Source organism: Oncorhynchus gorbuscha, linkage group LG20, assembly GCF_021184085.1.
Source record: "Oncorhynchus gorbuscha isolate QuinsamMale2020 ecotype Even-year linkage group LG20, OgorEven_v1.0, whole genome shotgun sequence".
Taxonomy (NCBI): domain Eukaryota; kingdom Metazoa; phylum Chordata; class Actinopteri; order Salmoniformes; family Salmonidae; genus Oncorhynchus; species Oncorhynchus gorbuscha.
This window is the reverse complement of record NC_060192.1, coordinates 41,875,967-41,902,725: the sequence shown is the minus strand read 5'-3', so window position 1 is coordinate 41,902,725 and position 26,759 is coordinate 41,875,967. Positions and strand designations below refer to the sequence as shown.

The window sequence follows — 26,759 nt, the reverse complement described above, 5'->3', positions numbered from 1 at the left end:
ACAGCTCGAGCTCAGTGAGGTTGGATGGAGAGCATTTGTGAACAGCAGTTTTCAGTTCTTTCCACAGATTCTCGATTGGATTCAGGTCTGGACTTTGACTTGGCCATTCTAACACCTGGATATGTTTATTTTTGAACAATTCCATTGTAGATTTTGCTTTATGTTTTGGATCATTGTCTTGTTGGAAGACAAATCTCCGTCCCAGTCTCAGGTCTTTTGCAGACTCCATCAGGTTTTCTTCCAGAATGGTCCTGTATTTGGCACCATCCATCTTCCCATCAATTTGAACCACCTTCCCTGTCCCTGCTGAAGAAAAGCAGGCCCAAACCATGATGCTGCCACCACCATGTTTGATAGTGGGGATGGTGTGTTCAGGGTGTTGCTTTTACGCCAAACATAAAGTTTTGCATTGTTGCCAAAAAGTTCAATTTTGGTTTCATCTGACCAGAGCACCTTCTTCCACATGTTTGGTGTGTCTCCCAGGTGGCTTGTGGCAAACTTTAAACAACACTTTTTATGGATATCTTTAAGAAATGGCTTTCTTCTTGCCACTCTTCCATAAAGGCCAGATTTGTGCAATATACGACTGATTGTTGTCCTATGGACAGTCTCCCACCTCAGCTTTAGATCTCTGCAGTTCATCCAGAGTGATCATGGGCCTCTTGGCTGCATCTCTGATCAATCTTCTCCTTGTATGAACTGAAAGTTTAGAGGGACGGCCAGGTCTTGGTAGATTTGCAGTGGTCTGATACTCCTTCCATTTCAATATTATCGCTTGCACAGTGCTCCTTGGGATGTTTAAAGCTTGGGAAATCTTTTTGTATCCAAATCCGGCTTTAAACTTCTTCACAACAGTATCTCGGACCTGCCTGGTGTGTTCCTTGTTCTTCATGATGCTCTCTGCGCTTTTAACGGACCTCTGAGACTATCACAGTGCAGGTGCATTTATACGGAGACTTGATTACACACAGGTGGATTGTATTTATCATCATTAGTCATTTAGGTCAACATTGGATCATTCAGAGATCCTCACTGAACTTCTGGAGAGAGTTTGCTGCACTGAAAGTAAAGGGGCTGAATCATTTTGCACGCCCAATTTTTCAGTTTTTGATTTGTTAAAAAAGTTTGAAATATCCAATAAATGTCATTCCACTTCATGATTGTGTCCCACTTGTTGTTGATTCTTCACAAAAATATACATTTTTATATCTTTATGTTTGAAGCCTGAAATGTGGCAAAAGGTCGCAAAGTTCAAGGGGGCCGAATACTTTCGCAAGGCACTGTATATATATATTGACATATGACATTTCCAACATAACTCTTTTGGAACTTCTGTGAGTGAAATATTTATTTTTTATTATCTACTTCACCCCCCCCCTCTTCTCCCCCCTGTCACTATTCCCCAGGTCGTTGCTGTAAATGAGAACGTGTTCTCAGTCAACTTCCCTGGTAAAATAAATACAAATAAACCATATTGACATATGTTTGCCAATAAACCCAGAGACCAAGAGAGGTATATATCAAAAACATTTGATCATTTCTGTGTTTACAGTACTTAAGATTGGTCTAACAATGATATATATAATCAAATTGGTTAGTCGAGGTAATTGAGGTAATATGTGCATGTAGGTAGAGTGATTAAAGTGACTATACATAGATAATAACAGAGAGTAGCAGCAGCGTTCTGGGGGGCAATGCAAATAGTCTGGTGGCCATTTGACTAGATGTTCAGGAGTCTTATGGCTTGGGGGGGTAGAAGCTGTTTAGAAGCCTCTTGGACCTAGACTTGACGCTCCGGTACCGCTTGCCGTGCCGTAGCAGAGAGAATAGTCTATGACTAGGGTAGCTGGTGTCTTTGCCAATTCTTAGGGCCTTCCTCTGACACGGCCTGGTATAGAGATCCTGGATGGCAGGAAGCTTGGCCCAGTGATGTACTGGGCCGTTCACACTACCCTCTGTAGTGCCTTGTGGTCAGAGGCCGAGCAGTTGCCAGGCCAGGCAGTGATGCAACCAGTCAGGATGCTCTCGATGGTGCAGCTGTAAAACCTTTTGAGGATCTCAGGACCCATGCCAAATATTTCCAGACTCCTGGGGGGGAATAGATTTTGTGTGCTTGGACCATGATAGCTTGTTGGTGATGTGGACACCAAGGACTTTGAAGATCTCAACCTGATCCACTGCAGCCCTGTCGATGAGAATGGGGGCGTGCTCGGTCCTCTTTTCCTGTAGTCCACAATCATCTCCTTTGCTTTGATCACATTGAGGGAGAGGTTGTTGTCCTTTCACCACACGGCCAGTATAATACTAACGTGCTATATAATACTACTAACATCCTATATAATACTACTAACATCCTATATAATACTACTAACATCCTATATAATACTACTAACATCCTATATAATACTACTAACATCCTATATAATACTACTAACATCCTATATAATACTACTAACATCCTATATAATACTACTAACATCCTATATAATACTACTAACATCCTATATAATACTACTAACATCCTATATAATACTACTAACATCCTATATAATACTACTAACATGCTATATAATACTACTAACATGTTATATACTACTACTAACATCCTATATAATACTACTAACATGCTATATAATACTACTAACATGTTATATACTACTACTAACATCCTATATAATACTACTAACATCCTATATAATACTACTAACATCCTATATACTACTACTAACATCCTATATAATACTACTAACATGCTATATAATACTACTAACATCCTATATAATACTACTAACATCCTATATAATACTACTAACATGCTATATAATACTACTAACATGTTATATACTACTACTAACATCCTATATAATACTACTAACATCCTATATAATACTACTAACGTGTTATATACTACTACTAACATCCTATATAATACTACTAACATCCTATATAATACTACTAACATCCTATATAATACTACTAACATCCTATATAATACTACTAACATGCTATATAATACTACTAACATGTTATATACTACTACTAACATCCTATATAATACTACTAACATGCTATATAATACTACTAACATGTTATATACTACTACTAACATCCTATATAATACTACTAACATCCTATATAATACTACTAACATGTTATATACTACTACTAACATCCTATATAATACTACTAACATGCTATATAATACTACTAACATCCTATATAATACTACTAACATCCTATATAATACTACTAAAGTGCTATATAATACTACTAACATCCTATATAATACTACTAACATGCTATATAATACTACTAACATCCTATATAATACTACTAACATCCTATATAATACTACTAACATCCTATATAATACTACTAACATCCTATATAATACTACTAAAGTGCTATATAATACTACTAACATCCTATATAATACTACTAACATCCTATATAATACTACTAACATGTTATATACTACTACTAACATCCTATATAATACTACTAACATGCTATATAATACTACTAACATCCTATATAATACTACTAAAGTGCTATACAATACTACTAACATCCTATATAATACTACTAACATCCTATATAATACTACTAACATCCTATATAATACTACTAAAGTGCTATACAATACTACTAACATGCTATATAATACTACTAACATCCTATATAATACTACTAACATCCTATATAATACTACTAACATCCTATATAATACTACTAACATCCTATATAATACTACTAAAGTGCTATACAATACTACTAACATGCTATATAATACTACTACTAACATGCTATATAATACTACTAACATCCTATATAATACTACTAAAGTGCTATATAATACTACTAATATCCTATATAATACTACTAAAGTGCTATATAATACTACTAACATGCTATATAATACTACTAACATGCTATATAATACTACTAAAGTGCTATATAATACTACTAACATGCTATATAATACTACTAACATGCTATATAATACTACTAAAGTGCTATATAATACTACTAACGTGTTATATACTACTACTAACATGCTATATAATACTACTAACATCCTATATAATACTACTAACATCCTATATAATACTACTAACATCCTATATAATACTACTAAAGTGCTATACAATACTACTAACATGCTATATAATACTACTAACATGCTATATAATAATAATAATAATAATATAATACTACTAAAGTGCTATATACTACTACTACTAACATCCTATATAATACTACTACTAACATGCTATATAATACTACTAACATGCTATATAATACTACTAATGTGGTATATAATACTACTAACGTGGTATATAATACTACTAAAGTGCTATATAATACTACTAATGTGGTATATAATACTACTAACATCCTATATAATACTACTACTAACATGCTATATAATACTACTACTAACATGCTATATAATACTACTACTAACATGCTATATAATACTACTAATGTGGTATATAATACTACTAACGTGGTATATAATACTACTAACATGCTATATAATACTACTAACATGGTATATAATACTACTACTAACATGCTATATAATACTACTAATGTGGTATATAATACTACTAACATGCTATATAATACTACTACTAACATGCTATATAATACTACTAATGTGGTATATAATACTACTACTAGCGTCCTATATAATACTACTACTAACGTGCTATATAATACTACTACTAACGTGCTATATAATACTACTACTAACGTGCTATATAATACTACTACTAACGTGCTATATAATACTACTATAGAGCTATAAAATACTACTAATGTGGTATATAATACTACTAAAGTGCTATATAATAATACTGACATCCTATATAATTCTACTAACATGCTATATACTACTAACGTGTTATATAATACTACTAATGTGGTATATAATACTAACGTGTTATATAATACTACTAATGTGGTATATAATACTACTAACATGCTATATAATACTACTAATGTGGTATATAATTCTAACATGTTATATAATACTACTAATGTGGTATTTAATACTACTAATGTGGTATTTAATACTACTAACGTGTTATATAATACTACTAATGTGGTATATAGTACTAACGTGTTATATAATACTACTAATGTGGTATATAATACTACTAGCATGCTATATAATACTACTAATGTGGTATATAGTACTAATGTGTTATATAATACTACTAATGTGGTATATAATACTACTAATGTGGTATATAATACTACTAACGTGGTATATACTACTAACGTGTTATATACTACTACAAATGTGGTATATAATACTGCTAACATGCTATATAATACTACTAATGTGGTATATAATACTACTAACATGCTATATACTACTACTAATGTGGTATATAATACTACTAACATGCTATATACTACTACTAATGTGGTATATAATACTACTAACATGCTATATACTACTACTAATGTGGTATATAATACTACTAATGTAGTATATAATACTACTAACATGCTATATAATACTACTAATGTGGTATATACTACTACTAATGTGGTATATAATACTACTAACATGCTATATACTACTACTAATGTGGTATATAATACTACTAACATGCTATATACTACTACTAATGTGGTATATAATACTACTAATGTAGTATATAATACTACTAACATGCTATATAATACTACTAATGTGGTATATACTACTACTAATGTGGTAAATAATACTACTAACATGCTATATAATACTACTAATGTGGTATATAATACTACTAACATGCTATATAATACTACTAATGTGGTATATAATACTACTAATGTGCTATATAATACTACTAACGTGGTATATACTACTAACGTGTTATATACTACTACTAATGTGGTATATAATACTACTAACATGCTATATAATACTATTAACGTGCTATATAATACTACTAACATGCTATATAATACTACTAATGTGGTATATAATACTACTAATGTGGTATATAATACTACTAACATGCGATATACTACTACTAATGTGGTATATAATACTACTAACATGCTATATAATACTACTAACGTGCTATATAATACTACTAACATGCTATATAATACTACTAATGTGGTATATAATACTACTAATGTGGTATATAATACTACTAATGTGGTATATAATACTACTAACATGCTATATAATACCACTAATGTGGTATATAATACTATTAATGTGGTATATAGTACTAACGTGTTATATACTACTACTAATACTACGTGGACAACTACAAATACTTAGTTGTCTGGTTAGACTGTAAACTCTCCTTCCAGACCCATATCAAACATCTCCAATCCAAAGTTAAATCTAGAATTGGCTTCCTATTTCGCAACAAAGCATCCTTCACTCATGCTGCCAAACATACCCTTGTAAAACTGACCATCCTACCAATCCTCGACTTTGGCGATGTCATTTACAAAATAGCCTCCAATACCCTACTCAACAAATTGGATGCAGTCTATCATAGTGCAATCCGTTTTGTCACCAAAGCCCCATATACTACCCACCATTGCGACCTGTACGCTCTCGTTGGCTGGCCCTCACTTCATACTCGTCGCCAAACCCACTGGCTCCATGTCATCTACAAGACCCTGCTAGGTAAAGTCCCCCCTTATCTCAGCTCGCTGGTCACCATAGCATCTCCCACCTGTAGCACACGCTCCAGTAGGTATATCTCTCTGGTCACCCCCAAAACCAATTCTTTCTTTGGCCGCCTCTCCTTCCAGTTCTCTACTGCCAGTGACTGGAACGAACTGCAAAAATCTCTGAAACTGGAAACACTTATCTCCCTCCATAGCTTTAAGTACCAACTGTCAGAGCAGCTCACAGATTACTGCACCTGTACATAGCCCACCTATAATTTAGCCCAAACAACTACCTCTTTCCCAACTGTATTTTATTTATTTATTTATTTTGCTCCTTTGCACCCCATTATTTTTATGTCTACTTTGCACATTCTTCCATTGCAAAACTACCATTCCAGTGTTTTACTTGCTATATTGTATTTACTTTGCCACCATGGCCTTTTTTGCCTTTACCTCCCTTCTCACCTCATTTGCTCACATTGTATATAGACTTGTTTCTACTGTATTATTGGCTGTATGTTTGTTTTACTCCATGTGTAACTGTGTCTTTGTATCTGTCGAACTGCTTTGCTTTATCTTGGCCAGGTCGCAATTGTAAATGAGAACTTGTTCTCAACTTGCCTACCTGGTTAAATAAAGGTGAAATAAAATAAAAATAAAAATAATGTGGTATATAATACTACTAACATGCTATATAATACTACTAATGTGGTATATAATACTACTAATGTGGTATATAATACTACTAATGTGGTATATAATACTACTAATGTGGTATATAATACTACTAATGTGGTATATAATACTAACGTGTTATATAATACTACTAATGTGTTATATAATACTACTAATGTGGTATATAATACTACTAATGTGGTATATAATACTACTAATGTGGTATATAATACTAAAGTGTTATATAATACTACTAATGTGGTATATAATACTAACGTGTTATATAATACTACTAATGTGGTATATAATACTACTAATGTGGTATATAATACTAACATGCTATATAATACTACTAATGTGGTATATAATACTACTAATGTGGTATATAATACTACTAATGTGGTATATAATACTACTAATGTGGTATATAATACTACTAATGTGGTATATAATACTAACGTGTTATATAATACTACTAATGTGGTATATAATACTACTAATGTGGTATATAATACTACTAATGTGGTATATAATACTAAAGTGTTATATAATACTACTAATGTGGTATATAATACTAACGTGTTATATAATACTACTAATGTAGTATATAATACTACTAACATGCTATATAATACTACTAATGTGGTATATAGTACTAACGTGTTATATACTACTACTAACATGCTATATACTACTACTAATGTAGTATATAATACTACTAACATGCTATATAATACTACTAATGTGGTATATAATACTACTAATGTGGTATATAGTACTAACGTGTTATATAATACTACTAATGTAGTATATAATACTACTAACATGCTATATAATACTACTAATGTGGTATATAATACTACTAACATGCTATATAATACTACTAATGTGGTATATAATACTACTAGCATGCTATATACTACTACTAATGTGGTATATAATACTACTAACATGCTATATACTACTACTAATGTGTTATATAATACTACTAATGTGGTATATAATACTACTAATGTGGTATATAATACTACTAATGTGGTATATAATACTACTAACGTGGTATATAATACTACTAATGTGGTATATAGTACTAATGTGTTATATAATACTACTAATGTGGTATATAATACTACTAATGTGGTATATATTACTACTAACATGCTATATAATACTACTAATGTGGTATATAATACTACTAACATGCTATATAATACTACTAATGTGGTATATAGTACTACTAATGTGGTATATAATACTACTAATGTGGTATATAATACTACTAATGTGGTATATAATACTACTAATGTGGTATATAATACTACTAATGTGGTATATAATACTACTAACATGCTATATACTACTACTAATGTGGTATATAATACTACTAACATGCTATATACTACTACTAATGTGGTATATAGTACTAATGTGTTATATAATACTACTAATGTGTTATATAATACTACTAATGTGGTATATAATACTACTAACGTGGTATATAATACTACTAACACGCTATATACTACTACTAATGTAGTATATAATACTATTAACATGCTATATACTACTACTAATGTGGTATATAATACTACTAACATGTTATATAATACTACTAACATGCTATATAATACTACTAATGTGGTATATAGTACTAACGTGTTATATAATACTACTAATGTGGTATATAATACTACTAACATGTTATATAATACTACTAACATGCTATATAATACTACTAATGTGGTATATAATACTAACATGCTATATAATACTACTAATGTGGTATATAGTACTAACGTGTTATATAATACTACGAATGTGGTATATAATACTACTAACATGTTATATAATACTACTAATGTGTTATATAATACTACTAATGTGGTATATAGTACTAACGTGTTATATAATACTACTAATGTGGTATATAATACTACTAATGTGTTATATAATACTACTAACATGTTATATAATACTACTAATGTGTTATATAATACTACTAATGCTATATAATACTACTAATGTGTTATATAATACTACTAATGTGGTATATAATACTACTAATGTGGTATATAATACTACTAACATGTTATATAATACTACTAATGTGTTATATAATACTACTAATGTATATAATACTACTAACATGTTATATAATACTACTAATGTGTTATATAATACTACTAACATGCTATATAATACTACTAATGTTATATAATACTACTAATGTGGTATATAATACTACTAATGTGGTATATAATACTACTAACATGTTATATAATACTACTAATGTGTTATATAATACTACTAATGTGTTATATAATACTACTAACATGCTATATAATAATATTAACTAAACATAAACAGGCTTATGTGCCTCTTAATTAGAGTAGCATATGAAACTGTAATGGGGGTTGAGGGTCTCATTTTCCATGGTGCCCCGAGGACAAGATACTAGATACAACTACAGGTACATTACATTATAGAACGCGAAAACATCACAGGTATCATTAAAAGTCAATTAAAACAACTGCACACCTCAGTGAACTCATTTATCCTCAGCGTTTTAAGCTTCCCCAGCGGCACCAGGGAATCCAAAATGGAATACATTTTGGAAGTGATCCCAAAAATTGTTAGCAAAAGGTGCGTTTGTCAGAATGACGTCCAAAATAGTTTATTTTTCAGGGTTTGAATTATTATTATTATTTTTTTACCAGGTGTCAGTTAATAATATTCAAAATGTCTGCGTTAGTTTGAGAAGCAATAATTAGAATATCATACATTTTTTTAAAAATCTAAACTTCGGACATTTACATGAATCAAGGTTGCAGAATCCAGAATTTCATATAATCATACCGCCGAGCTCTCATCCAGGGACACGATTACCTTTTCAATGTTACTCAGGATCCAAGCTCCGGTTCAGGACGTCCTCTTTTTAGAAACTGCGGTCGCTCCCAAAGCTGATGGATGTAGTCAATAAAAATCCAATGCTTTTTGAGAGCGGAGTCCTGATTTCATCCAAGAGACCCGTGCAAATAGCTCGGGAGAAGCGATCAATCCCCTCGTGTGATAGGGCCAGGAAAAACAATCCCCTCGTGTGATAGGACCAGGAAAAACAATCCCCTCGTGTGATAGGGCCAGGAAAAACAATCCCCTCGTGTGATAGGGCCAGGAAAAACAATCCCCTCGTGTGATAGGGCCAGGAAAAACAATCCCCTCGTGTGATAGGGCCAGGAAAAACAATCCCCTCGTGTGATAGGGCCAGGAAAAACCAGGAAAAAAACAATCCCCTCGTGTGATAGGACCAGGAAAAACAATCCCCTCGTGTGATAGGACCAGGAAAAACAATCCCCTCGTGTGATAGGACCAGGAAAAACAATCCCCTCGTGTGATAGGACCAGGAAAAACAATCCCCTCGTGTGATAGGACCAGGAAAAACAATCCCCTCGTGTGATAGGACCAGGAAAAACAATCCCCTCGTGTGATAGGGCCAGGAAAAACAATCCCCTCGTGTGATAGGACCAGAAAAAAACAATCCCCTCGTGTGATAGGACCAAGAAAAACAATCCCCTCGTGTGATAGGGCCAGGAAAAACAATACCCTCGTCTGTAGCCAATAATCTCTCAGGTATTCCAAGTTCCGTTGATGTCATTTGTACCAGCATCCACAACCACCACGTGCAGCTCTGGGTTTTGGTTCTGGAATGATCGTAAGGTCCTGAGTGATGTCACACACGGGGAAGTAGAATGTCTTTGCTCAATCCATTACAATGGAACTCCCAACGACGGCCATCTTGGGAGGGGGGAGGTCGTGGTTTTCCAGGAGTCCTCGGAGAAAAGTGGTGTCACGGGGCGACAAGAACCTCCTGTGGGGTAGTATGGCCTCCTGTGGGGTAGTATGGCCTCCTGTGGGGTAGTATGGCCTCCTGTGGGGTAGTATGGCCTCCTGTGGGGTAGTATGGCCTCCTGTGGGGTAGTATGGCCTCCTGTGGGGTAGTATGGCCTCCTGTGTGGTAGTATAGTATGACCTCCTGTGGGGTAGTCCGTTCTCCTGTGGGGTAGTATGTTCTCCTGTGGGGTAGTATAGTATGACCTCCTGTGGGGTAGTATAGTATGGCCTCCTGTGGGGTAGTATGGCCTCCTGTGGGGTAGTATGGCCTCCTGTGGGGTAGTATGGCCTCCTGTGGGGTAGTATGGCCTCCTGTGGGGTAGTATGTTCTCCTGTGGGGTAGTATGTTCTCCTGTGGGGTAGTATGTTCTCCTGTGTGGTAGTATAGTATGACCTCCTGTGGGGTAGTATGTTCTCCTGTGGGGTAGTATAGTATGACCTCCTGTGGGGTAGTATAGTATGGCCTCCTGTGGGGTAGTATAGTATGGCCTCCTGTGGGGTAGTATGGCCTCCTGTGGGGTAGTATGGCCTCCTGTGGGGTAGTATGGCCTCCTGTGGGGTAGTATGGCCTCCTGTGGGGTAGTATGGCCTCCTGTGGGGTAGTATGGCCTCCTGTGGGGTAGTATAGTATGACCTCCTGTGGGGTAGTCCGTTCTCCTGTGGGGTAGTATGTTCTCCTGTGGGGTAGTATAGTATGACCTCCTGTGGGGTAGTATAGTATGGCCTCCTGTGGGGTAGTATGGCCTCCTGTGGGGTAGTATGGCCTCCTGTGGGGTAGTATGGCCTCCTGTGGGGTAGTATGGCCTCCTGTGGGGTAGTACGGCCTCCTGTGGGGTAGTACGGCCTCCTGTGGGGTAGTACGGCCTCCTGTGGGGTAGTACGGCCTCCTGTGGGGTAGTACGACCTCCTGTGGGGTAGTACGACCTCCTGTGGGGTAGCACGACCTCCTGTGGGGTAGCACGACCTCCTGTGGGGTAGCACGACCTCCTGTGGGGTAGCACGACCTCCTGTGGGGTAGCACGACCTCCTGTGGGGTAGCACGACCTCCTGTGGGGTAGCACGACCTCCTGTGGGGTAGCACGACCTCCTGTGGGGTAGCACGGCCTCCTGTGGGGTAGCACGGCCTCCTGTGGGGTAGCACGGCCTCCTGTGGGGTAGCACGGCCTCCTGTGGGGTAGCACGGCCTCCTGTGGGGTAGCACGGCCTCCTTGTGCGGTAGTACGGCCTCCTGTGGGGTAGTACGGCCTCCTTGTGGGGTAGTACGGCCTCCTTGTGGGGTAGTACGGCCTCCTTGTGGGGTAGTACGGCCTCCTGTGGGGTAATACGGCCTCCTGTGGGGTAATACGGCCTCCTGTGGGGTAGTACGGCTTCCTGTGGGGTAGTCCGCCTCCTGTGGGGTAGTCGGCCTCCTGTGGGGTAGTACGGCCTCCTGTGGGGTAATACGGCCTCCTGTGGGGTAGTACGTTCTCCTGTGGGGTAGTACGGCCTCCTGTGGGGTAGTACGGCCTCCTGTGTGGTAGTATAGTATGGCCTCCTGTGGGGTAGTATGGCCTCCTGTGGGGTAGTATGGCCTCCTGTGGGGTAGTATGGCCTCCTGTGGGGTAGTATGGCATCCTGTGGGGTAGTATGGCATCCTGTGGGGTAGTATGGCATCCTGTGGGGTAGTATGGCATCCTGTGGGGTAGTATGGCATCCTGTGGGGTAGTATGGCATCCTGTGGGGTAGTATGGCATCCTGTGGGGTAGAATGTTCTCCTGTGGGGTAGAATGTTCTCCTGTGGGGTAGAATGTTCTCCTGTGGGGTAGTCCGGCCTCCTGTGTGGTAGTCCGACCTCCTGTGGGGTAGTCCGGCCTCCTGTGGGGTAGTCCGGCCTCCTGTGGGGTAGTATGGCCTCCTGTGGGGTATAGTATGGCCTCCTGTGGGGTAGTATAGTATGGCCTCCTGTGGGGTAGTATAGTATGGCCTCCTGTGGGGTAGTATGGCCTCCTGCGGGGTAGTATGGCCTCCTGTGGGGTAGTATGGCCTCCTGCGGGGTAGTGCGGCCTCCTGTGGGGTAGTGCGGCCTCCTGTGGGGTAGTGCGACCTCCTGTGGGGTAGTATGACCTCCTGTGGGGTAGTATGACCTCCTGTGGGGTAGCACGACCTCCTGTGGGGTAGTACGGCCTCCTGTGGGGCAGCACGGCCTCCTGTGGGGCAGTATGGCCTCCTGTGGGGCAGTATGGCCTCCTGTGGGGCAGTACGGCCTCCTGTGGGGCAGTATGGCCTCCTGTGGGGCAGTACGGCCTCCTGTGGGGCAGTACGGCCTCCTGTGGGGCAGTACGGCCTCCTGTGGGGCAGTACGGCCTCCTGTGGGGCAGTACGGCCTCCTGTGGGGTACGGCCTCCTGTGGGGCAGTACGGCCTCCTGTGGGGCAGTACGGCCTCCTGTGGGGTAGTACGGCCTCCTGTGGGGCAGTACGGCCTCCTGTGGGGCAGTACGGCCTCCTGTGGGGCAGTACGGCCTCCTGTGGGGCAGTACGGCCTCCTGTGGGGCAGTACGGCCTCCTGTGGGGTAGTACGGCCTCCTGTGGGGTAGTACGGCCTCCTGTGGGGTAGTACGGCCTGTGGGGTAGTACGGCCTCCTGTGGGGTAGTATAGTATGGCCTCCTGTGGGGTAGTACGGCCTCCTGTGGGGTAGTACGGCCTCCTGTGGGGTAGTACGGCCTCCTGTGGGGTGGTACGGCCTCCTGTGGGGTAGTACGGCCTCCTGTGGGGTAGTACGGCCTCCTGTGGGGTAGTACGGCCTCCTGTGGGGTAGTACGGCCTCCTTGTGGAGTAGTACGACCTCCTGTGGGGTAGTCCGGCCTCCTGTGGGGTAGTATGGCCTCCTTGTGGGGTAGTATGGCCTCCTGTGGGGTAGTATGGCCTCCTGTGGGGAAGTATGGCCTCCTGTGGGGTAGTATAGTATGGCCTCCTGTGGGGTAGTATAGTATGGCCTCCTGTGGGGTAGTATAGTATGGCCTCCTGTGGGGTAGTATGGCCTCCTGTGGGGTAGTATAGTATGGCCTCCTGTGGGGTAGTATGACCTCCTGTGGGGTAGTATGACCTCCTGTGGGGTAGTATGACCTCCTGTGGGGTAGTATGACCTCCTGTGGGGTAGTATGGCCTCCTGCGGGGCAGTATGGCCTCCTGCGGGGCAGTATGGCCTCCTGCGGGGCAGTATGGCCTCCTGCGGGGCAGTACGGCCTCCTGCGGGGTAGTACGGCCTCCTGCGGGGTAGTACGGCCTCCTGCGGGGTAGTACGGCCTCCTGTGGGGTAGTACGGCCTCCTGTGGGGTAGTACGGCCTCCTGTGGGGTAGTATGGCCTCCTGTGGGGTAGTATGGCCTCCTGTGGGGTAGTATGACCTTCCCTCACACATGTCATCTCCATTCTGGACTACTGCTACTCTCTGGTGGCTGGGCTCTGCCATCAAACCCCTGCAACTTACCCAGAACGCTGCAGCCCGCCTGGTGTTAAACATTAAATTTCTCCCATGTCACCCTGCTCCTCCAGACACTCCACTGGCTTCCAGTCCAAGCTCACATCCACTACCAGACCATGGTGCTTACCTATGGAACAGCAAGAGGAACTGCCCCTCCCTACCTTCAGGCTCTGCTCCTACCCTACACCCCAACCCAAGCACTCCGTTCTGACAACTCTGGTCTCTTGGCCAGAGCAGTTCATCCCAGTCACAGCTCTTCTCTATCCTCGCACCACAGTGGTGGAACCAGCTTCCCTCTGAAGCTTGGACAGCAGAGTCCCTGTCCATCTTCTGAAAACATCAGAAACCTTCCCTCTTAAATAATCCCACATGTCGGTTACGCAGCACACAGCTACCATGGGGAATAAAAACATGAATGGTTTGGTTTTAGAGAACAAACTAAAAGAAAAAAACAGGTGAAAGGGGGAGACTTGGAGAGCGAGAGAGGAGGGGAGAGAAGAAGAGAAAAGGGGAAAACTAGGAGAGAGAGAGGGGAGGGAAGGAGAGAAAAGGGGGAGACTAGGAGAGAGTGAGGGAAGGAGAGAAAAGGGGGAGACTAGGAGAGAGTGAGGGGAGGGAAGGAGAGAAAGGGGGAGACTAGGAGAGAGTGAGGGGAGGGAAGGAGAGAAAAGGGGAAAACTAGGAGAGAGTGGGGGGAGAAGGAGAGAAAAGGGGGAGACTAGGAGAGAGAAAGGGGAGGGAAGGAGAGAAAGGGGGAGACTAGGAGAGAGTGAGGGGAGGGAAGGAGAGAAAAGGGGAAAACTAGGAGAGAGAGAGAGAGGAGGGGAGGGAAGGAGGGAAAAGGGGGAGACTAGGAGAGAGAGAAGGAGAGAAAAGGGGAAAACTAGGAGAGAGAGAGGAGGGGAGAGAAGGAGAGAAAAGGGGAAAACTAGGAGAGAGAGAGGAGGGGAGGGAAGGAGAGAAAAGGGTGAGACTAGGAGAGAGTGAGGGGAGGGAAGGAGAGAAAAGGGGGAGACTAGGAGAGAGAGGAGGGGAGGGAAGGAGAGAAAAGGGGGAGACTAGGAGAGAGAGAAGGAGAGAAAAGGGGAAAACTAGGAGAGAGAGGGGAGGGGAGGGAAGGAGAGAAAAGGGTGAGACTAGGAGAGAGTGAGGGGAGGGAAGGAGAGAAAAGGGGGAGACTAGGAGAGAGAGAGTATGGGAGAGAAGGAGAGAAAAGGGGGAGAGTAGGAGAGAGAGAGGAGAGAAGGAGAGAAAAGGGGGAGAGTAGGAGAGAGAGAGGAGGGGAGGGAAGGAGAGAAAAGGGGAAACTAGGAGAGAAGGAGAGAAAAGGGGGAGAGTAGGAGAGAGAGAGGAGGGGAGGGAAGGATAGAAGGGGAGAGTAGGAGAGAGAGAGGAGGTGAGGGAAGGAGAGAAAAGGGGAAAACTAGGAGAGAGAGAGGAGGGGAGGGAAGGAGAGAAAAGGGAGAGACTAGGAGAGAGAGAGGAGGGGAGGGAAGGAGAAAAGGGGGAGAAACAAAAGAGGGGACAAAGGAAAGAAGGCGAGGGGGAAAATGAAAGTCTAATTAAAAAGGTCTGGAGGCTTTCACCAATCAATGAATATCTAGGACAAAAGAGAGAGGGAGGAGAGAGAGGGAGGAAAGAGAGGGAGGAAAGAGAGGGAGGAAAGAGAGGGAGGAAAGAGAGGGAGGAAAGAGAGGGAGGAAAGAAAGGGAGGAATATGCAAGAGAAACAGAGAAGAATAAGGAGAGTGAAAAAGAGAGAAGAGAGGTGGAAGGATGGTAGGATGAGAGAGATGGAGGGTGGTAGGATGAGAGAGATGGAAGGATGGTAGGATGAGAGAGATGGAAGGATGGTAGGATGAGAGGATGGAGGGTGGTAGGATGAGAGAGATGGAAGGATGGTAGGATGAGAGAGATGGAAGGATGGTAGGATGAGAGGATGGAGGGTGGTAGGATGAGAGAGATGGAAGGATGGTAGGATGAGAGGATGGAGGGTGGTAGGATGAGAGAGATGGAAGGATGGTAGGATGAGAGAGATGGAAGGATGGTAGGATGAGAGGATGGCATCTACAGTAGGTTCCGTTAATTAGTAAAAGACAGATCTCATCTTTTTGATGTAGAGGAGAGGGGGAGTAAGGTCAAAGTCAGTGATGTGTGGCTCTATCCCTCCATTGCCCAGTCAGTCTGTCTGTGATGAAGCCATCAGCCCATAGACAGCTCTCCACCCATACCCACAGAGAAATTACCCAGAGAGAGAGAGAGAGAGAGAGAGAGAGAGAGAGAGAGAGAGAGAGAGAGAGAGAGAGAGACAGAGAGAGAGAGACAGAGAGAAAGAGACAGAGAGAAAGAGACAGAGAGAAAGAGACAGAGAGAAAGAGACAGAGAAGGAGAGACAGAGAAGGAGAGACAGAGACAGAGAAGGAGAGAGAGACAGAGAAGGAGAGAGAGACAGAGAGACAGAGAGACAGAGAGACAGAGAGACAGAGAGACAGAGAGAGACAGAGAGAGAGAGAGAGAGAGAGAGAGAGAGAGAGAGAGAGAGAGAGAGAGAGAGAGAGAGAGAGAGAGAGAGAGGATGGCTTTTCATTCATACAGCCTAGGGGAGTGGAAGGGGGGAGAGGAGGAGAATAAGAATTGACAGCAGTGTGTTAATTAGCTAGCTGACACAGAGCAAGGCTGCAGTTTGGGACCACATGGTGGATAGAGGTGGAGATGAGGTAAAGTTGACTGAATTAGCTAGCTGACAGAGCACGGCTGCAGTTTGGGACCACATTGTGGATAGAGGTGTAGATGAGGTAAAGTTGACTGAATTAGCTAGCTGACACAGAGCAAGGCTGCAGTTTGGGACCACATTGTGGATAGAGGTGGAGATGAGGTAAAGTTGACTGAATTAGCTAGCTGACAGAGCACGGCTGCAGTTTGGGACCACATTGTGGATAGAGGTGGAGATGAGGTAAAGTTGACTGAATTAGCTAGCTGACAGAGCACGGCTGCCTGGATGGTCCTGGATACACTACTGTGACCTAGAATAACCTCGCTCTCTTCATCTCCCTCCTTTATCAATTCAAAGAGCTTTATTGGCACGAGAAACATATATTATCATTGACAAAGCAAGTGAAGTAGATAAACAAAAGACAAATAAATAAAAATGAACAGTGAACATTTAAACTCACGGAGGTTCCACAAGAATAAAGACATTACAAATGTCATATTATATATATATATATATATATATATATATATATATATATATATATATATATATATATATATATATATATATATATATATATATATACATACATACATACATACATACACACACACACACACATATACATACATACATATACATATATACATATATATATATATATATACAGTGTTGTAACAATGTACAAATGGTTAAAGGACACAAGGGAAAATAAATGAACATAAATATGGGTTGTATTTACAATGGTGTTTGTTCTTCACTGGTTGCCCTTTTCTCGTGGCAACAGGTCACAAATCTTGCTGCTGTGATGTCACACTGTGGTATTTCAACCAGCAGATATGAGAGTTCATCAAAATCAGATTTGTTTTCAAATTCTTTGTGGGTCTGTGTAATCTGGGGGAAATATGTCTCTCTAATATGGTCATACATTGGGCAGGAGGTTAGGAAGTGCAGCTCAGTTTCCACCTCATTTTGTGGGCAATGAGCACATAGCCTGTCTTCTCTTGAGAGCCAGGTCTGTCTACGGCGGCCTTTCTCAATAGCAAGGCAATGCTTACTGAGTCTGTACATAGTCAAAGCTTTCCTTAAGTTTAGGGTCAGTCACAGTGGTCAGGTATTCTGCCACTGTGTACTCTCTGTTTAGGGTCAGTCACAGTGGTCAGGTATTCTGCCACTGTGTACTCTCTGTTTAGCGTCAGTCACAGTGGTCAGGTATTCTGCCACTCTGTACTCTCTGTTTAGGGTCAGTCACAGTGGTCAGGTATTCTGCCACTGTGTACTCTCTGTTTAGGGTCAGTCACAGTGGTCAGGTATTCTGCCACTCTCTGTTTAGGGTCAGTCACAGTGGTCAGGTATTCTGCCACTGTGTACTCTCTGTTTAGGGTCAGTCACAGTGGTCAGGTATTCTGCCACTGTGTACTCTCTGTTTAGGGTCAGTCACAGTGGTCAGGTATTCTGCCACTGTGTACTCGCTGTTTAGGGCCAAATAGCATTCTAGTTTGCTCTGTTTTTTTGTTAATTACTTGACACATTGGAAAGAACTCTCCTTTTTCTCATGATCTGGTTGGGTCTAATTGTGCTGCTGTCCTGGGGCTCTGTGGGGTGTGTTTGTAAACAGAGCCCCAGGACCAGCTTGCTTAGGGGACTCTTCTCCAGGTTCATCTCTCTGTAGGTTAACATTTTGTTATGGATGGTTCGGGAATCACTTCCTTTTAGGTGGTTGTAGAATTTAACAGCTCTTTTCTGGATTTTGGTAATTAGTGGGTATCGGCCTAATTCTGCAATGCATGCATTATTATGTGTTTTACGTTGCGCACAGAGTCTTTTATCCAACTAGCCAGTCTGCTACAGTCTTTTATCCAACTAGCCAGTCTGCTACAGTCTTTTATCCAACTAGCCACTCTGCTACAGTCTTTTATCCAACTAGCCAGTCTGCTACAGTCTTTTATCCAACTAGCCACTCTGCTACAGTCTTTTATCCAACTAGCCACTCTGCTACAGTCTTTTATCCAACTAGCCAGTCTGCTACAGTCTTTTATCCAACTAGCCACTCTGCTACAGTCTATTATCCAACTAGCCACTCTGCTACAGTCTATTATCCAACTAGCCAGTCTGCTACAGTCTTTTATCCAACTAGCCAGTCTGCTACAGTCTTTTATCCAACTAGCCACTCTGCTACAGTCTTTTATCCAACTAGCCAGTCTGCTACAGTCTTTTATCCAACTAGCCAGTCAGCTACAGTCTTTTATCCAACTAGCCAGTCTGCTACAGTCTTTTATCCAACTAGCCAGTCTGCTACAGTCTTTTATCCAACTAGCCAGTCTGCTACAGTCTTTTATCCAACTAGCCACTCTGCTACAGTCTATTATCCAACTAGCCACTCTGCTACAGTCTGTTATCCAACTAGCCACTCTGCTACAGTCTTTTATCCAACTAGCCAGTCTGCTACAGTCTTTTATCCAACTAGCCACCCTGCTACAGTCTGTTATCCAACAAGCCACTCTGCTACAGTCTTGTATCCAACTAGCCAGTCTGCTACAGTCTTTTATCCAACTAGCCAGTCTGCTACAGTCTTTTATCCAACTAGCCAGTCTGCTACAGTCTTTTATCCAACTAGCCAGTCTGCTACAGTCTTTTATCCAACTAGCCAGTCTGCTACAGTCTTTTATCCAACTAGCCAGTCTGCTACAGTCTTTTATCCAACTAGCCACTCTGCTACAGTCTTTTATCCAACTAGCCAGTCTGCTACAGTCTATTATCCAACTAGCCACTCTGCTACAGTCTTTTATCCAACTAGCCACTCTGCTACAGTCTTTTATCCAACTAGCCACTCTGCTACAGTCTTTTATCCAACTAGCCAGTCTGCTACAGTCTGTTATCCAACTAGCCACTCTGCTACAGTCTTGTATCCAACTAGCCACTCTGCTACAGTCTGTTATCCAACTAGCCACTCTGCTACAGTCTTTTATCCAACTAGCCAGTCTGCTACAGTCTTGTATCCAACTAGCCACTCTGCTACAGTCTTGTATCCAACTAGCCACTCTGCTACAGTCTTGTATCCAACTAGCCACTCTGCTACAGTCTATTATCCAACTAGCCACTCTGCTACAGTCTTGTATCCAACTAGCCACTCTGCTACAGTCTTGTATCCAACTAGCCACTCTGCTACAGTCTTGTATCCAACTAGCCACTCTGCTACAGTCTATTACCCAACTAGCCACTCTGTTACAGTCTGTTATCCAACTAGCCAGTCTGCTACAGTCTTTTATCCAACTAGCCACTCTGCTACAGTCTATTATAGAACTATTATATTATAGAACTAGCCACTAGCCACTCTGCTACAGTCTATTATCCAACTAGCCACTCTGCTACAGTCTTTTATCCAACTAGACAGTCTGCTACAGTCTGTTATCCAACTAGCCACTCTGCTACAGTCTGTTATCCAACTAGCCACCCTGCTACAGTCTGTTATCCAACTAGCCACTCTGCTACAGTCTGTTATCCAACTAGCCACACTGATGACCAGGTGGCGAATCGCATCTCTGCATGTCTGGCAGACATATCAGTGTGGATGACGGATCACCACCTCAAGCTGAACCTCGGCAAGACGGAGCTGCTCTTCCTCCCGGGGGAGGACTGCCAGTTCCATGATCTCGCCATCACGGTTGACAACTCCATTGTGTCATCCTCCCAGAGCGCTAAGAACCTTGGCGTGATCCTGGACAACACCCTGTCGTTCTCAACCAACATCAAGGCGGTGGCCCGTTCCTGTAGGTTCATGCTCTACAACATCCGCAGAGTACGACCCTGCCTCACACAGGAAGCGGCGCAGGTCCTAATCCAGTCACTTGTCATCTCCCGTCTGGATTACTGCAACTCGCTGTTGGCTGGGCTCCCTGCCTGTGCCATTAAACCCCTACAACTCATCCAGAATGCCGCAGCCCGTCTGGTGTTCAACCTTCCCAAGTTCTCTCACGTCACCCCGCTCCTCCGTTCTCTCCACTGGCTTCCAGTTGAAGCTCGCATCCGCTACAAGACCATGGTGCTTGCCTACGGAGCTGTGAGGGGAACGGCACCTCAGTACCTCCAGGCTCTGATCAGGCCCTACACCCAAACAAGGGCACTGCGTTCATTCACCTCTGGCCTGCTCGCCTCCCTACCACTGAGGAAGTACAGCTCCCGCTCAGCCCAGTCAAAACTGTTCGCTGCTCTGGCCCCCTAATGGTGGAACAAACTCCTCACGACGCCAGGACAACGGAGTCAATCACCACCTTCCGGAGACACCTGAAACCCCACCTCTTTAAGGAATACCTAGGATAGGATAAGTATTCCCTCTCACCCCCCCCCCCCTTTAAGATTTAGATGCACTATTGTAAAGTGACTGTTCCACTGGATGTCATAAGGTGAATGCACCAATTTGTAAGTCGCTCTGGATAAGAGCGTCTACTAAATGACGTAAATGTAATGTTAATGTCTATTATCCAACTAGCCACTCTGCTACAGTCTATTATCCAACTAGCCACCCTGCTACAGTCTGTTATCCAACTAGACACTCTGCCACAGTCTATTATCCAACTAGCCACTCTGCCACAGTCTATTATCCAACTAGCCACCCTGCTACAGTCTATTATCCAACTAGCCACCCTGCTACAGTCTGTTATCCAACTAGCCACTCTGCTACAGTCTATTATCCAACTAGCCACTCTGCTACAGTCTGTTATCCAACTAGCCACTCTGCTACAGTCTATTATCCAACTAGCCACTCTGCTACAGTCTGTTATCCAACTAGCCACCCTGCTACAGTCTGTTATCCAACTAGCCACTCTGCTACAGTCTATTATCCAACTAGCCACCCTGCTACAGTCTATTATCCAACTAGCCACTCTGCTACAGTCTATTATCCAACTAGCCACTCTGCTACAGTCTTGCATCCAACTAGCCACTCTGCTACAGTCTATTATCCAACTAGCCACTCTGCTACAGTCTTGCATCCAACTAGCCACTCTGCTACAGTCTATTATCCAACTAATCCCAGGTGAGAGTTAGGTGAGGGTTATAATCCCAGGTGAGAGTTAGGTGAGGGTTATAATCCCAGGTGAGGGTGAGGGTTATAATCCCAGGTGAGGGTGAGTTGAGGGTTATAATCCCAGGTGAGGGTGAGTTGAGGGTTATAATCCCAGGTGAGGGTGAGTTGAGGGTTATAATCCCAGGTGAGGGTGAGGTGAGGATTATAATCCCAGGTGAGGGTGAGGTGAGGGTTATAATCCCAGGTGAGGGTGAGGATTATAATCCCAGGTGAGGGTTATAATCCCAGGTGAGGGTTAGGTGAGGGTTATAATCCCAGGTGAGGGTTAGGTGAGGGTTATAATCCCAGGTGAGGGTGAGGGTTATAATCCCAGGTGAGGGTTAGATGAGGGTTATAATCCCAGGTGAGGGTGAGGGTTATAATCCCAGGTGAGGGTGAGGGTTATAATCCCAGGTGAGGTTTATAATCCCAGGTGAGGGTTAGGTGAGGGTTATAATCCCAGGTGAGGGTTATAATCCCAGGTGAGGGTTATAATCCCAGGTGAGGGTTATAATCCCAGGTGAGGACATGTTGAATAATAATCACTGTATAACTAAAACACAATGTGGCCGTGAAAGTGTCAGATATATTTAAAGTTTAAATCATTTTGACTGCGTGGCGTTCAGGGGACATCCTGACATCCGACTCATTTTTTGTTTGCAGAGCATCATCATGTGACATCATGTGAAAAATATCCACGTAAAACTTTGTGAAATATCGACACACGTGACATTCCAAAACCACATGGTTTCACATGTGAGAGAAAGATTAAGAGAGAGGGTAAGAGAGATGGTGAGAGAGAGGGGTGAAAGAGAGGGTGAGAGAAAGAGGGTGAGAGAGGGTGAGAGAAAGATGTAGAGAGAGGGTGAGAGAGAGGGTGAGAGAGAGAGTGAGAGAAAGATTAAGAGAGAGGGTGAGAGAGAGGGGTGAAAGAGAGGGTAAGAGAGAGGGTGAGAGAGAGGGGTGAAAGAGAGGGTGAGAGAAAGAGGGTGAGAGAGGGTGAGAGAAAGATGTAGAGAGAGGGTGAGAGAGAGGGTGAGAGAGAGAGTGAGAGAAAGATTAAGAGAGGGTGAGAGAGAGGGTCAGAGAGAGAGTGAGAGAAAGATTGAGAGGGTGAGAGAGAGGGTGAGAGAGAGGGTGAGAGAGAGGGTGAGAGAGAGGGTGAGAGAGAGGGTGAGAGAGAGGGTGAGAGAGAGGGTGAGAGAGAGGGTGAGAGAGAGGGTGAGAGAGAGAGATTGAGAGAAAGATTGAGAGGGTGAGAGAGAGGGTGAGAGAGAGGGTGAGAGAGAGGGTGAGAGAGAGGGTGAGAGAGAGGGTGAGAGAGAGGGTGAGAGAGAGATTGAGAGGGTGAGAGAGAGGGTGAGAGAGAGGGTGAGAGAGAGATTGAGAGAAAGATTGAGAGGGTGAGAGAGAGGGTGAGAGAGAGGGTGAGAGAGAGGGTGAGAGAGAGGGTGAGAGAAAGATTGAGAGGGTGAGAGAGAGGGTGAGAGAGAGGGTGAGAGAGAGGGTGAGAGAGAGGGTGAGAGAGGGTGAGAGAGAGGGTGAGAGAGAGGGTGAGAGAAAGATTGAGAGGGTGAGAGAGAGGGTGAGAGAGAGGGTGAGAGAGGGTGAGAGAGAGGGTGAGAGAGAGGGTGAGAGAGAGGGTGAGAGAGAGGGTGAGAGAGAGATTGAGAGGGTGAGAGAGAGGGTGAGAGAGAGGGTGAGAGAGAGGGTGAGAGAGAGGGTGAGAGAGATATTGAGAGAGAGGGTGAGAGAGAGGGTGAGAGAGAGGGTGAGAGAGAGGGTGAGAGAGAGGGTGAGAGAGAGATTGAGAGAAAGATTGAGAGGGTGAGAGAGAGGGTGAGAGAGAGGGTGAGAGAGAGAGGTGAGAGAGGGTGAGAGAGAGGAGAGAAAGATTGAGAGGGTGAGAGAGAGGTGAGAGAGAGGGTGAGAGAGAGGGTGAGAGAGGGTGAGAGAGAGGGAGAGAGAGAGGGTGAGAGAGGGTGAGAGAGAGAAAGATTGAGAGGGTGAGAGAGAGGGTGAGAGAGAGGGTGAGAGAGAGAGGTGAGAGAGAGATTGAGAGAAAGATTGAGAGGGTGAGAGAGAGGGTGAGAGAGAGGTGAGAGAGAGGGTGAGAGAGAGATTGAGAGGGTGAGAGAGAGGGTGAGAGAGAGGGTGAGAGAGAGGGTGAGAGAGAGGGTGAGAGAGAGGGTGAGAGAGAGGAGAGAGAGAGAGGGGTGAGAGAGAGGGTGAGAGAGAGGTGAGAGAGAGAGGGTGAGAGAGAGAAGAGGGTGAGAGAGAGGGTGAGAGAGAGGGTGAGAGAGATTGAGAGAAAGATTGAGAGGGTGAGAGAGAGGGTGAGAGAGAGGGTGAGAGAGAGGGTGAGAGAGAGGGTGAGAGAAAGATTGAGAGGGTGAGAGAGAGGGTGAGAGAAAGATTGAGAGGGTGAGAGAGAGGGTGAGAGAGAGGGGTGAAAGAGAGGGTGAGAGAGAGGGTGAGAGAGAGGGTGAGAGAGAGGGTGAGAGAAAGATTGAGAGGGTGAGAGAGAGGGTGAGAGAAAGATTGAGAGGGTGAGAGAGAGGGTGAGAGAGAGGGGTGAAAGAGAGGGTGAGAGAAAGAGGGTGAGAGAGGGTGAGAGAAAGATGTAGAGAGAGGGTGAGAGAGAGGGTGAGAGAGAGAGTGAGAGAAAGATTAAGAGAGGGTGAGAGAGTGAGAGAAAGATTGAGAGGGTGAGAGAGAGGGTGAGAGAGAGGGTGAGAGAGAGGGTGAGAGAGATTGAGAGAGAGATTGAGAGGGTGAGAGAGAGGGTTGAGAGAGAGAGGGTGAGAGAGAGGGTGAGAGAGAGAGGGTGAGAGAGAGGGTGAGAGAGAGGGTGAGAGAGAGGGTGAGAGAGAGGGTGAGAGAAAGATTGAGAGGGTGAGAGAGGGGTGAGAGAGAGGGTGAGAGAAAAATTGAGAGGGTGAGAGAGAGGGTGAGAGAGAGGGTGAGAGAAAGATTGAGAGGGTGAGAGAGAGGGTGAGAGAGAGATTCAGAACAGAAGATATGCAGATGGAGAAAGAGAGAACAGGTATAGTAGAGAACAGGTATAGTAGAGAACAGGTATAGTAGAGAACAGGTATAGTAGAGAACAGGTATAGTAGAGAACAGGTATAGTGATTGACAGAGCGAGAAAGGCAAACGAGGGTGAACATGAGAGAGAAGAGCGGGACAGAGAGAACGAGAGAGAGGAGAGCAGAGGACAGAGAGAACGAGAGAAGAGCAGAGGACAGAGAGAATGAGAGAGAGGAGAGCAGAGGACAGAGAGAACGAGAGAGAAGAGCAGACAGAGAGAACGAGAGAGAGGAGAGCAGAGGACAGAGAGAATGAGAGAGAAGAGCAGAGGACAGAGAGAATGAGAGAGAGGAGAGCAGAGGACAGAGAGAACGAGAGAGAAGAGCAGAGGACAGAGAGAACGAGAGAGAGGAGAGCAGAGGACAGAGAGAATGAGAGAGAAGAGCAGAGGACAGAGAGAACGAGAGAGAGGAGAGCAGAGGACAAAGAGAATGAGAGAGAAGAGCGGGACAGAGAGAACGAGAGAGAGAAGAGCAGAGGACAGAGAGAACGAGAGAGAGAGAAGAGCGGAGGACAGAGAGAACGAGAGAGAGAGAAGAGCGGAGGACAGAGAGAACGAGAGAGAGAGAAGAGCAGAGGACAGAGAGAACGAGAGAGAGAAGAGCGGAGGACAGAGAGAACGAGAGAGAGAGAAGAGCAGAGGACAGAGAGAACGAGAGAGAGAGAAGAGCAGAGGACAGAGAGAACGAGAGAGAGAGAGAGCAGAGGACAGAGAGAACGAGAGAGAGGAGAGCAGAGGACAGAGAGAACGAGAGAGAAGAGCAGAGGACAGAGAGAACGAGAGAGAAGGAGCAGAGGACAGAGAGAACGAGAGAGAGAAGAGAGCAGAGGACAGAGAGAACGAGAGAGAGAAGAGCAGAGGACAGAGAGAACGAGAGAGAGGAGAGCAGAGGACAGAGAGAATGAGAGAGAGAGAGAGACAGAAGACAGAGAACGAGAGAGAAGAGCAGAGGACAGAGAGAACGAGAGAGAGGAGAGCAGAGGACAGAGAGAACGAGAGAGAAGAGCAGAGGACAGAGAGAACGAGAGAGAGGAGAGCAGAGGACAGAGAGAATGAGAGAGAAGAGCAGAGGACAGAGAGAACGAGAGAGAGGAGAGCAGAGGACAAAGAGAATGAGAGAGAAGAGCGGGACAGAGAGAACGAGAGAGAGAAGAGCAGAGGACAGAGAGAACGAGAGAGAGAGAGAGAAGAGCAGAGGACAGAGAGAACGAGAGAGAGAGAAGAG

The 26,759-nt window shown here is 43.4% G+C and overlaps 1 protein-coding gene across 1 annotated transcript in view; it reads right to left on the bottom strand.

Annotated features, from left to right (window-relative positions):
* Positions 1–26,759, bottom strand: part of gbe1a (glucan (1,4-alpha-), branching enzyme 1a) — a 202,430-nt gene that overhangs the window by 72,514 nt on the left and 103,157 nt on the right. The window lies entirely within an intron of this gene.